The following is a 12,813-nucleotide window of genomic DNA, read 5'->3' as shown; positions in this document are numbered from 1 at the left end:
CCATTAAGTCCTGTGGAACCCTGGGCAGGTTGCTTCATCTTTCTAGACCTTGCCAATCCCTACACACAAACTTCCATGTCTGTAAGTTTCCTAAAGGATTTCTGGAGGTTCTTCCAGAAAGAGGTCCAGAGGTGGACAGAGCCCCTGAAAGATGGGCAGCAAGGGCTTATGTTTGCTTGCTGCCCTCTGGCTCTTCCCATCCTGCATTCTTCCTCCCTTTGGAGGTAGGGCTGCCCTCTCAGATTTACATCTCCAGGGTCCTTTACCACCAGGAAGTGAAAGGTCTCAGGGGAGGAAACCTCTTAGTAAATGTCCACCCCTCTGTGTGTCCATCCTTAGCACACCTCGTGCCTTCTGCTTACAAATGAAAGCATATTTTCTGGTCTCTAAATTCCTGAATATACTTTTTACACCATTTTGAAAATTAAAACATCTGTCAGTCCCGAGTTTTGAAGCACTTACCATTCCATAATCACATCTGCAATTGCATCCATTCCCAGGATGTAATCCGTCAGCACCACAGGAATGTGAAAACCCACCAAAAGATGTTGTGTGACCTCTGACAGCTCTTCACCTCTCCCAGCCCCCAACACCTCACTAAAGGTGATTGTTCCACATCTTTTCTATGTTATAGATATTCTGCATAATGGAGAAAATGAATACAAAGATAGAATTGAGTGGCTCTGGTTTCTCTCTCTTGTCCATTAGCATTTCATCAGCTGCTAAGCTGTGGGCCCGGGACTCCTTCTGTCTTTCCTTCTCTCTGATCAGAGTTTTTAAAGCATCTTTTTGTTGTTGTTGTTCTTGCTCTCAGCACTACTTGGAAACTTCATCTTCTTCTGTAATTTGGAAATTCTAACTCTCTTCCTACAGGTCTCTGCTGACCTTGAGCAGGTCACTTCCCTCCATGTTCATATATGGGTTCTCAGAAAGCTGGACTCAAGGACATCTCTGACAGCAACTGAATTCTTTTTTTTTTTTTTTTTTTTTTTTATTTGATTTTTTTTTTTTTTTTTTGATACCAAGAATTGAAGGGATTGAACCCAGGGGTGCCTAACCACTAAGCCACATCCCCACATCCCCCACATCCCCAGCCCTTTTTATCTTTTATTTTGAGTCAGGGTCTCGCTAAGTTGCTGAGGGCCTTGCCAAGTTGCAAGGCTGGCTTTGAACTTGCAGTCCTCCTGCCTCAGCCTCCCAACTCTCTAGGATTACAGGCATGTGCCACCATGCCTAGCCACGTTCTCTCTGATGATGTGTTCCCTTTTTCTTCTTTACCAGGCTCATTTGCAGTTGCCTAGACACGGTCATAATTCTTAGACTCTCCCAGACTTTTAAATCTGCTTCCACTTTGAGACCCCCTTGGTTTACCTCTGATTTTCTACTCTCATTTGCTTCACTAAATTCAAGGAAGGTATCAAGAGTTTCCGACCTTGACTCTATTTAAATTTTTTTTCTTCCAAAGTTTCTGTCATTTCCTCATCTTCAACATTAGTTCTTTCTTATTGATGAGGCTTGAATCTATAGACTAGAAGCATTTTCCCAAATTCTAAACAGCACAGTCCCTGGGGAGGGAGGGCCATAGAACTGATGCAGGAGTACTCTATGGGAACTTCAACCTCATAATGTTTTACTTCTTCAGTAAATGTCTAGAGCCAATGTCTCAAAGCAGTAATGTTTGCTGATTCGGTGAGTAATTACATTTTTTTTGTTGTTAAATTATTCTCAGTATTTTCCAAGACTTTTTTCAATATAAAATAATTCATTTAAAAACAATTAGGTTTAGAGTGGCCATTCATCTCACCCCTTACTCCATTTTCTGAGAGAGAAGTTTGTAAGTAACACTAGAATTTCTCCAATGTCCTACTTCCACAAACATTCAGGGCCTGCCCCTCACCCCGGCCACACATGTCTTGCTCTTTTGTCTCCAAAGGGCAACACTCCCTTCCCTGCCATTTCTCCCTGTGTGACAGTCTTTCATCCAACAGCCCTTGGCATGCATTTTGATTCCCACCTGTGTTCTCAGAATTTCTTTCTGATTTCTTTGTCTTGATTTAGGTCCAAGAGCCATTTGCTCTTTCTAAAACACTGGGACATAATGGTGCACTGCTCTAGTCCTTTGGCCCTTTCTTCCTAAAAGGACCTGATTTTACTTAGAGCCCGCATCAGAGGTGACCACCTTGTGTCTGTGACCCTAGCTGAGAACACATTCACAAGAAGAGCTATCCTAACCCACAGCCTGGTATCTGGAGAAGCTGCAGGAGATCAACGCCTCCTGGATGCGTGTCTCTATGCCCCCACTTGGTTGCTGCCCATGCCCCCATGCCCATCATGTTATCTGACGTCCTTTCTGGAAGGAAAGAACAAAAGAAGGAACAGGTAGGAGAGCCCAAAAACAAACCTAACCTTCTCCATAGCTTTCCCAATGTCAATACTGTGTAGGACACAATAAAATGGAAATCATTAAGCCAGAATAGGAATCACATTTTTAAAAAAAAAAGTATGAAGGTAGTTTTATGTGCCAGGGATATAGCAAACATGGAACTGTGAAATGGCAAAAGCTCTGTCTACTTCGGCGGTCCAGCCAGGGAGGTTGAGAGTGCACAGGTGGTAACCATAGTGAGGAGGGAAAATGAAGGTAGCACCATCCGTCCTGACTGGCTCTCTTCTTCTGGAACCTTATAAATCCTCTTCCTTTGCCACAGGCCATGAACAGCAGGGGCTCTGAAACAAACTCACAAGGCAGGAACATCTGCAGAAAACACAAAGAAGGACAGTCCTTCTAAAAGATAGATACAGCATTCCACAAATGCATGCAATAAATAGGATTGGAATGAAGACCGGTAATAAAGGGGACCACAATTGTGTACTTTAAACAAATTGTAGGCTGAGAGTGAGCATTCTGCATGGTTAGTACCCACCCCTGAGCCTAGACAAAGGAAGTGACCAGGTTTACAAGTACTGTTTTTAAGTCAACTGACACTCAGAGAGGACAGAGGAGGTCTGAGGTGGAAGTAACCAGAAAAACACTCCTTAATCACTCCTGGCTCAGGATTTCACTACTAAATAGAGCATGTTTAGATTTGGGGTTGGTTTGGTTGCTTGGTTTGATTTTGTTTGTTTTTTGATAGTAACACCAAAACCAAAACGATACCACTCTGGTTTTATTTTATTTTCTTGTGTATTATTTTGGATACACACACACACACACGCACTCACTATGTTTTTTAATTAACTGCTTAGTACATTCTACGTGGCTCTTTCTGTGTTATGGTTTCTACTCCTATTAAATCACCTTCCATAGCCTTTATTGACAACATTAAATCATTTGGGAAAATATTATAAAGAACTATCTGGTGGCTGGGGTCTGGCTCAGCCGTAAAGCACTTGCCTCCCACGTGTGAGGCACTGGGTTCGATCCTCAGCACCACATAAAAGTAAATGAACAAAATAAAGATAAGTTTAAAAAAAGAACTATCTGAAATGTACTCCACTGATATTTGAGGCAGGGAAAAAAGAAAAAGAAAACAAAATAGGTTCGCTGCCACCCTCAGGATTAACCCTCTCACTCTGAAAGAATTCTTAATCCGGGCAAGCCACACAAACACGAAAAAGGATATAAAAACTTTTTAAGATTCAGTTTCTGCCACATGGCTTTTATAATGGAATTGGAAAAGAGGGTATTTTCAGTTATTGTCCCATGAAATGATAAACGATGAGTCAAGATAATAGTTGAAATATCATGGAACAGCATATGATTTATTACTAAGTAAATGTTTGAGATCACAGTTTCTATTACACATCAGAAAAAGGAATAAATAAATCTTAGGGATGGACGATGAAGTATTTACATTGCACAAAAATGAAACTACATACCTGCATTTAAGTAGTAGCTGCAAGAAGTTACCCTTATTTTATATAGTTTCAGGATTTATGAGCATGCAATGCTTATTTTCATACATTTCACTTGACATTCAAAATATTCTTGTATTGCATACAAGGTCAGTATTATCTCTTTTTTACAAAGAAAATTAATGCTCAGAATCAAATTTTTCTGACCCCTAATCCAGTGTTCCTTCAAGGGCAAAAAGACCAAAATAATTTGACAATTTTCTGGATCAACTCTCCAGCCTTTATTAAAACCTTTAATACTTGGGGTCAAAAAGAGTCAAACTTTGACTCAAGAAACTTGGAAAATAATCAGGAGATAGAGGTACAAGGTATAATGCACAAATGTTCTGTAAATTATAAAACTCTACCAAATGTTAGTGGTGGTTGTTATTTTCTTGTAGGTAACATGTGGCTAGTTTCTGAACCCAGAGATGGAAATGCCATTTCAGTCTCAACTAGCACATAGCCAGTGAGACGTCCCAGGCTGCTGAGCAAGGAACCAGAGCCTGCAGGAATGTCCCCTTCCTCCATCAATTCCTTATGCTGCCACAGCCAGTACAGAGGAGAGGAAATTGCAGCCTTCCCATTTTATGACCTTGACGCTGTGGCTGAAGGATTTTAAAATATCCAGCCCTACTGGGGAGGCTGGGCACTTAGAAACCCTCTCTTCATGTTTTATAAAACATGTTCCTCCTGTGGTGCAGTCTGTGTGGAACTGATGAGGACAAGTCCTGATGGCAGTTAACCCCACTGGCCTGCCACCCTGCTCCTGATCTGAGGTCAGGGAGGCCAGGGGCAGTGGGCTGGGTGGACCCAACCTCAAGGGGCTCAGGCTCACAGTAGACTTTCCTCAGAGCCTTAAATATGAAGTATGCCACACAAACTATGGTATGGAGAAAGAGGCTGTGGAGTCAGCCAAATCTTAGTTCCAATCCAAGCTCTGACACAATGGTGGACAAATTCCCCAACTCTCTAAGCCTCAGTTTTCTCTTCGGTTAACATGAGGACAGTAATAATTCCAACTACACAGTTTCTGTAAAGATGCAATGAAATCATGACAGTACTTAGCATGGCACCTATGCACATTGTGAGCTATTGCTATTATTGTAACAACTGCTATCAATTATTAGTAAGGACTTCATATGCCAGTAAACTGGCCAGAGATGAATGAAGTAAAAGACCTAAGCAACTTAGGGTCCGGGATCTTTGGGTCAACAGATCAAGGTCCTAATAGCTCTGCCCTTTTGCAGTGGTTGGGAGGAGGGAATTTTGGTGAGCACCCCCAGTGGTGGGAGTCTTTCTACTAATGTGCAGTCCTCACCTCCACTATCGCCCCCACACACTGCCCCACAGGTGGAATCCACAAGCCACCTCTGGCCCCATTTGTTCAATGCTTCCCAGCTCTGTCACACAACTGTTTTCCCTTCTTTTCATCTTCCCCTTCTTTCTCACACATAGGCACATGGTCCTACCAGCTGGGACCAATGCTCACATCCCTCTGCTCTAAGATATATATCCAACAACATTCAAATGGACAATGCTGAATTTAATGGTGTCCCCAAGATAACATGAAGTCAGCTTAATTGCTATTTATTTACTTTGAGATTTTGATAACAATGTATATCCTGAAAGCATAAAAAAAATCATCAAATCCGCAATGTTCTGGGGCTAAGAGGTACATAATCTCTGACATATGGCTTTGGTATATACTTGTGGCCCTTTCCCACATCCCCATCCTCATATGCTTGGCCATATAAAGACCCAAGGACTAACTTCTGGAGAGAATTCCTTTCAGAACCACATGCATCCTCATGTCCTTGTAGATGGCAATTATAGCTTCTAAGGTTTCTCCATGAATCTAAACGAATTCAGAACTTGGGGTTTCAGATTTACTAGAGTAGTGAAGAGTCAGGAGTATCCTGAAGACTCACAAAAAAGTTTGTTATCTGAGAACATTCCACCAGTGTCCTCTGCGTAGCAAATGGAACCAATGATGTTAACTCTTCCAGCACCAAGGAAAGGAGGGAGAAAGGAGATGTTTACCCCAAAATGTGCCCCTAGACAGATGAAACTCTTCTGGTCAACAGGGACTGCCCCATATCGTGTGAGGCTAAAGGCACATCCCTGGGTGGCATGGCTCTGCCTCTTTCACCCACTAGCTGTGTGAACTTAGGAAAGCTATTCAGCTTCTTCCTAAGTTTCCTAATCTGCAAAATGGGGCAAATCACTCATTACACAGGGTTTTTGTAAGAGTTGAATGAAATAGTCAAAGTCTCTTTACTTCATAAGTACTCAATAGATTATAAATACTATTAGAGAACCTGTGAATGAGTCCTGCTACACAGCCTATGCTCTTTCGTTTGATAAATTCAGATTCTTTTATATTAAATTTTCTTAAATAAATCTGGAGAATTTCACAATTTCCCATTGGAAGAAAATTTTTGCTTTCTTTAAAAAGAACAAGGTAAGCATATGGAAGAGCAGCTCTATGACTGAATAAAACAGTTGGTGACAAAAAGGCTGGTAGCTCTTTGTCCTCAACAGTGTTCTCCTATGTCTGAAGAGAGGACCTGGAGGCAGGAACAAGGGCTAGAGCTTTGGGTTGCAGGGCGAGGTATAAAGACCAATGCTCTTGAACAAAACTCACCTGCTCCACCAAACCTTTCTGGCTAAAAAAAAAAGATCAATCTCTGTGACTATGGGGTTGGCTGTGCATCACTCATACACGGTACCCCAGGGTCCTCTGTGCTTTGGTGCTGGCACTGATGGACACACTGGCCTGAATAACACCTAGAGCCAGCCAGTGACTTCTCAAGAAAGACAGAGAGCAGAGGGAGACAAAGTTCATTATCATCTCTTGGCTGCCCTCTCCCAATCTTGATGGTCCTTGAAGACCTATAGGAGGGAGAGGTGATGAGCACCTGGCAGGGTACAAAGACAGGTGATGGCAGATGTCTGTCACCGTTCCACAGTTCATCATGCAGGCTTCCTCTTGGAAAGTTCTCACTCAGAAAAAAACAGCCACAGGGAAACTGACCCAAAATGGAATATAAGACTGGGGGAGATGGGAACAAGGAATTGCCAGGAAGAGCTAAGAGCTGACTTTTTCCCCTAAGAACCAATAGGAAATTAATAGTAGAATGTCCTTGAGTGAAAGAAATGATAAATCAACGTGTCAATGAATTGCAATTATTCCAGCTGGTTTTGCAGCTAACCAATGCCAGAGGCCTGTTGGGGGAAGAGAAAGGCAGCCAGTGTGGAAGTTTCTAGGGATATATACGGACTTGTCTTGGACTCTCTTTAGCCCCAGAGTAGGAGTCATAGCGTTTGAACGTTTTGAAAAGCTCCACAGTGGGAAAACCCCCAAGTAAAGGTCTTTTGGAGTCCCTTGGCCCCAGGGAAGTATATGCCAGAATTATTTCCTATACCACCCTGTGTCCAACAAGCGTAAAACGTGTTTGTTCTGTGAGACTGCCTCATAAAGATGCATGAGCTAATCTCACCATATCCAGAAATGTCTAAAATAAAACAAAAATCATATGTGGCTCTATAACAACTCTAAACGTTCAAAACGTTTAACCTCAAGATTGTCCCCACTTGTGGGTAGCAAGGACATTTATCAGCAGAACCCCCTCCCTTCCGTTGAACTCATTGCCCTGCCTCTCCCCCACTATTCCATCCTCATAAGCTGAAAGCTTTGCAAGCCTTTTTTGATTCTTTTCTTTCCATTATTCTTAATTCCAACAGCCACTAAGTCCTGCTGTTACTTCTTTGGAGAAACACTTCCATTTGTTCTTTGTTTTCTGTCAGTGTGGCTACAAGTCCAGCCCAGGCCCTCATCCCCTTGTACCTGTTGTAAGACTTTTCCCCTCCAATACTATGGAATATCAGTATTCCAACAATCTTCCTAAACACAGATTATCTCACTCCATGCCAGTGATTACCTAACCCTACCAAGTCTTGTCTTAATCACATTAAACTCATTGTCACTTGGACCTGGATATCCTCATGGCTAGATCAGGGACACCCTTTATTGTGAGCCTTCTGACTCCCATAACAGAAGTTCTGTGTCAGTTCACTCCTTCCTTTCACATAACACACACTTGACCATTTAAGTGGTAGTTTTAAAACTAAGTTATTAGCTGTTTATCCATCTCACTTAACCTCCTTCCTGACAGCTCCTTGCATAGATCCTCCCAACAGCAAACTGGGGATGAATGCTTACTGAATGCACCCTAACCTCTCCCAGCATGTCTACACATGCCCATGGTCCATTACTCATGCTTACCGCAAACTTCTCACAATCCCTTCTTTGATCCACGCTACTTATTTAAATCCTACCCACCCTTCAAGGCTCATCACTGTTTCTAAACTTCTGCATTGGGATCCTCAAGTGCCAAGTCCTGCCATATCAATTTCATCTCCTCCTTGGGTAGGATTATTCTAGACTGGTAGGTTGGGGGATATGACTTGTAGTGAATCTGATTGCAGCAGAGCACTTGACAAGCATTTAAAGAGAGTCTCATGGACAAGCACAGAGGAACATGTCTGATTAGGATAATTAACAACTAATTGAAGTCCATGGCCAAAGTGTGTAGGCCTCAGACCTACACCTAAATTACTCAACAAATATTTATAAATTTCCATTGTATTAGTGGGCTTAAATTAAGGCCTACAAGTCATGCTTAATACATCAATTATAGGAAATAATAGCTGCCTGAATGAAGGGGGAAAGCTTGGGAGAGTCAACACGTGGTTTATCAGCAACAGGTTTGGAAAATAAGAGTCTTAATTGACACTCAACTCAATATGTCATAATGAAGAAAGGAAAGAAGGGAAGGAGGAAGAAGGAAATAAAGGACAGATGAAAGCAATAAATTGCTTCTGGTGGTATAAATGGAGGGAAAACAATGCCTTCCAAAACCCTGCGGTGCGCAAGGAAGGTTGATGGATGATACTTTGATGAACAGCTCTGTGGTCAAATAGCTTGGAAAATAGTAAATCAGGTAAGAATGAACAAGACTACTCAGATCCTTTAGTACTCTAATGTACATTCTGAAATCTCCAAGAGGGACATTAGTTTACAGGGTTTCCTTAGCATATCTGATGGTGAAACTAATTGGTCACCTATCCCTGACCCCCATCATGATGAACAGAGCACACTTCAGAACCCAGTGATTTAGAACAAAGGAATTCTGCTCCCTGGGCTGATCAGAGCCTCTCTAGAGTGTACCAGGCACTCTGGGCACCTCAAAGGAGGAGAACAGAGATCAGCTGGACAGGATTAGGAAGAACAGTCAGGTTGGTAAAAGGATTCAGAACCATAATATCTGAGGAATGTTGGAGAAATTGGCATGTTTTGCCTAGAGAATAACTGACTTGGCAGGAGAGAAAAGTAGTCACAGAAAGTTGGGGTTTTGATCATTGTAATTAAATATGTGAAGATTTATCACATGAGGAAGGAATTAAGCTTATTCACGTGTGAACACAAAGATTAAAACTATGACCAATAGTTGAAATCCTCAGTGAGTCATACTTCAGCTCCATCTTATCTTTCCTTTTCTACATATCACATTTGGCTAAAATTCTGGTTCAGGCCTTACTGCTCAACTAGAAGTGTTATATTCTAGAATTTTTTATTTCCTTGTTTTCTTTCCTTTTTGCCTAGCATCAGGATTTGAGTCATGAGAGATCAGACAGGACCCTTGAACTCTGTGTTAGTCAGATTTCCATCACTGTGAAAAAGTACCTGAGATAACTCACTTAAAGGAGGAAGAATTGGTTTTTGCCTTATGGTTTCAGTTCATGGTTGCTTGGCCCAGTTGCTTTAAGGCCTGTACCAAAGCAATAAGTACATCATGGTGGAAAGGTATGCCAGAAGAAAGCCACTCATGTCGTGGTGGATGGAAATCAAGGAAATAGAAAATGTGGGGCTAGGGATAAAATATACCCTTTAAAGACCTGCTCCCAGTAACCTACTTCCTCTGACTAGTCCCCATCTCTTAATAGTTGCACCAATTCCAATAGTGCCACAGGCTAAAACCAAACCTTTAGCACATGGCCTTTGAAGGACATTTTAGATCAAAACCATAACTTTCCATTCCTGGCCACCAAAGGCTCATGCCCATCTCTTAAAGCAAAATGAATTTGGTCCATCTCCAATATCCCCAAAGTCTCCACAGTTTCATCATTGCTCAAAAGTCCAAATCCAAAGTTTCCTCTGAAAATCAAGGCAAACTATGAAAATCAAGGCAAACTGTGAAGTTCTGTTAAAAAAAAAATCTTTTTAAATGCCATGTTCCTGAGATACAATGGCACAGAGCAAACATTCCCATTCCAAAAGAGAGGGATAAGAAAAATAGCAAGTGAATTATTGAACAAAGCAAAACCAAAACCCAAGAGGGCAAACTCTAAAACCTGCAGCTCTACGTCCAGCATCTTAGGAATTGGCTAAGCCCCACCTATTACAGGTGCAGGGGTATGATGTGAGCTCCAAAGGGCTTCAGCATCCCTGCCCCTATGGTCTCGTCACTCTTTTGGACTGTCTCTGCTCACTGCCTGCAGCTTCCCTCAATAGTCATTCCAAGTACCTAGCATCTCTGACTTCCTGGATTCTCCATAGTAGCTTCAACTTCACTATGACAGTCCCTACCAGGGGCTGCTTTCAAAGATTTCAAACCTGCCGTACACTGCCTGGTCTTCTAGGTTTTCCTCTGAAATCTTGGTGGAAATCTCCATGATCCCAAAACTCATGCATTTCGCATGCCTGAAAGATGAGCACCATGTGGATAATGCCAAGGTCTGCTGCCAACTTGAACAGAATCTGGAACCACTAGTACCACAGTGGCAGCTGCCTCTGAACATGTGGATGACTGAACATGGGAATCTGAATTCAGGGGAACCAACTCCCTGGGCAGCCCTCCTCAATTAGGGAGCCCTGGAACCTCTTCTCAAAGTTTTTTTTTTTTTAAATAAATTTATACTTTTACACCCTTGAGCCTGCAATAGGTAGAATCTAGACAATTCTTGAGATTATACCTCAAGGCTTCTCTCCTATTGTCCCAATGCAAATCACTTGGCCTCTTTTTAATGGCACTAATCTCTTTAGCAGCGACACTCTCCTTGGCCGCTACTTTACATGTGTTTCTTTCCTGGCCAAACTGAAAGTTTTTCATATCTCTCTGTGCGGCTCTTTGCTCTCAGTTCTCACTATAAGTCAGGCTAGAGGAAGCCAGCAATACCCAGGCCACAATCTGAACTTTGTGCTGCCTTGAAATTTCCTCCATCAGATTAGTCTGTGACCTCAACACAGCCTCATACAAAGTCTCAGGCCATGGAAAAAATTGTGGAGAAGTTCTTTCCCAGAATGCAACATGAATAGCCCCTACTCCGATTCCCAATAGCATTCCCCTTCCCACCTGAAACCTTATGTACACAGCCTTTAATCTCTGCATTTCTATCACCATTCTGGTCTTCTGAACTCCCACCAGAATCACCCATTAAGCTCTGTTTATATCCTTCTAAGCTTCTTCTAGGCTTCCTTTCCAAACCTTTTCAAATTCCTAATACAAACAGTAACAAAGGCTTCTGAACCACCATCAGTTATAGTCACAGTAACAACCTTACTTCTCAGTACCAATTTTCAGTTAGTCAGCTTTCCGTCATTGTGACAAAATATTTGAAATAAAAAGAAAAATTTTAAAAAGAGGGAAAAGTTTATTTTGGGTCATGGTTTCAGAAGTTTTGGTCCATAGTTGCTTGGCCTGGTTGCTTTTCGGCCTGTTGTAAGGAAGTTTATCATGGTAGAAGGGCATGGCAGAGAAACACTTTTCATCTCATGGCAGCTGGGGAACAAAGAGAGTGAGAACAAGAGGAAGAATCCAGGAGCAAGATATGTCCTCAAGGGCCTACCCTGGTGACCTACTTCCTCCAACTAGGTCCCATCCTAAAGGCTACAGCACCTCCTAATAGTACCACAGATTAGCAACCAAGCCTTTAGCATGTGGCCTTTAGGGGCCATCTCAGATCTGAAGCATAACAAACCCTCTCTGAAGTAGTGTGAAAAGAGATGAGTTCATGAGTGGGTCCCAGCCAACACCTTCAGGGAAAGCTAAGAATCAATCCAGGAAGAATAAAGAGCAACCCCAGTCCAAAGGGCTAGAGACAGTAACAGTGCCAAAAGTCAGGCCCAGACAGAAAAGCACTGGAATGGGTGCAGGTCACGAACCGGGTCCTGACAACTGCTCTGAACAGCAGTATCTGTAGGGAGTTAGCATATGAGATGTCATGCCCATATGAGATTCAGGATTGCAAGGAGTCCCAAAATGCAAGTCAGCAGCAGGAGTCTTTCTTAACCTATCCTGGAAGATAATCTATCAGAGACAATCAGAAGCTAAGTGTCACTCATAAACAACACCAAAATATTTTCACAAATTCCACACATGTCCTTCAACTACACTCATGAGACTAATACCTTGAGAATCTTTCCCTTACTTTGAATTCCTTCATCCTTTGTACTCACTGGTTCAAGCTCTTTATTTTACAAAGGAGGATGCAGTGGCCCAAAGAAGAGAAAGGATACATCGCAGTGACATAGCTTGATAGATTACAGAAGGGCACAGTTTGAACCAACACCCTCTGAATTGTCCATATCATTTTTGTTCCTTTGCCTTTACCATGACACCCAATAATAATGATCAATAACTAGACTGTGTCCCATGTGGGTTGGTTGAAGTCAACTAAATAGATATCATTATGTCAAGGACTAGTATTGACTTCTATATCTAAATAGCAAAAATGAAAAACAAAAGAATCAAAGCAAGTTTCTGCCCAAGTATAGGCTGATGACTGTACTCAGCACCAAAGGGCTCCTAATGAGGACATCTTCCCCACAAGAGTGCTGGCATGATCTCTGTTGACCCA

At 42.1% G+C, this 12,813-nt stretch overlaps 1 long non-coding RNA gene across 1 annotated transcript in view; it reads right to left on the bottom strand.

Annotated features, from left to right (window-relative positions):
- Window positions 1–2,513: 2,513 nt before the first annotated feature.
- LOC139707477 (uncharacterized) overlaps window positions 2,514–12,813 on the bottom strand; it is a 66,935-nt gene continuing 56,635 nt past the window's right edge. Inside the window, exon 3 of the long non-coding RNA XR_011709039.1 lies at window positions 2,514–2,752. This is a non-coding gene — a long non-coding RNA (uncharacterized lncRNA). The remainder of the gene's footprint in view (window positions 2,753–12,813) is intronic.

Source organism: Marmota flaviventris, chromosome 10 (assembly GCF_047511675.1).
Source record: "Marmota flaviventris isolate mMarFla1 chromosome 10, mMarFla1.hap1, whole genome shotgun sequence".
NCBI classification, from domain to species: domain Eukaryota; kingdom Metazoa; phylum Chordata; class Mammalia; order Rodentia; family Sciuridae; genus Marmota; species Marmota flaviventris.
The sequence above is the reverse complement of the archived record's forward strand: the minus strand, read 5'-3'. Positions and strand labels throughout refer to the sequence as shown.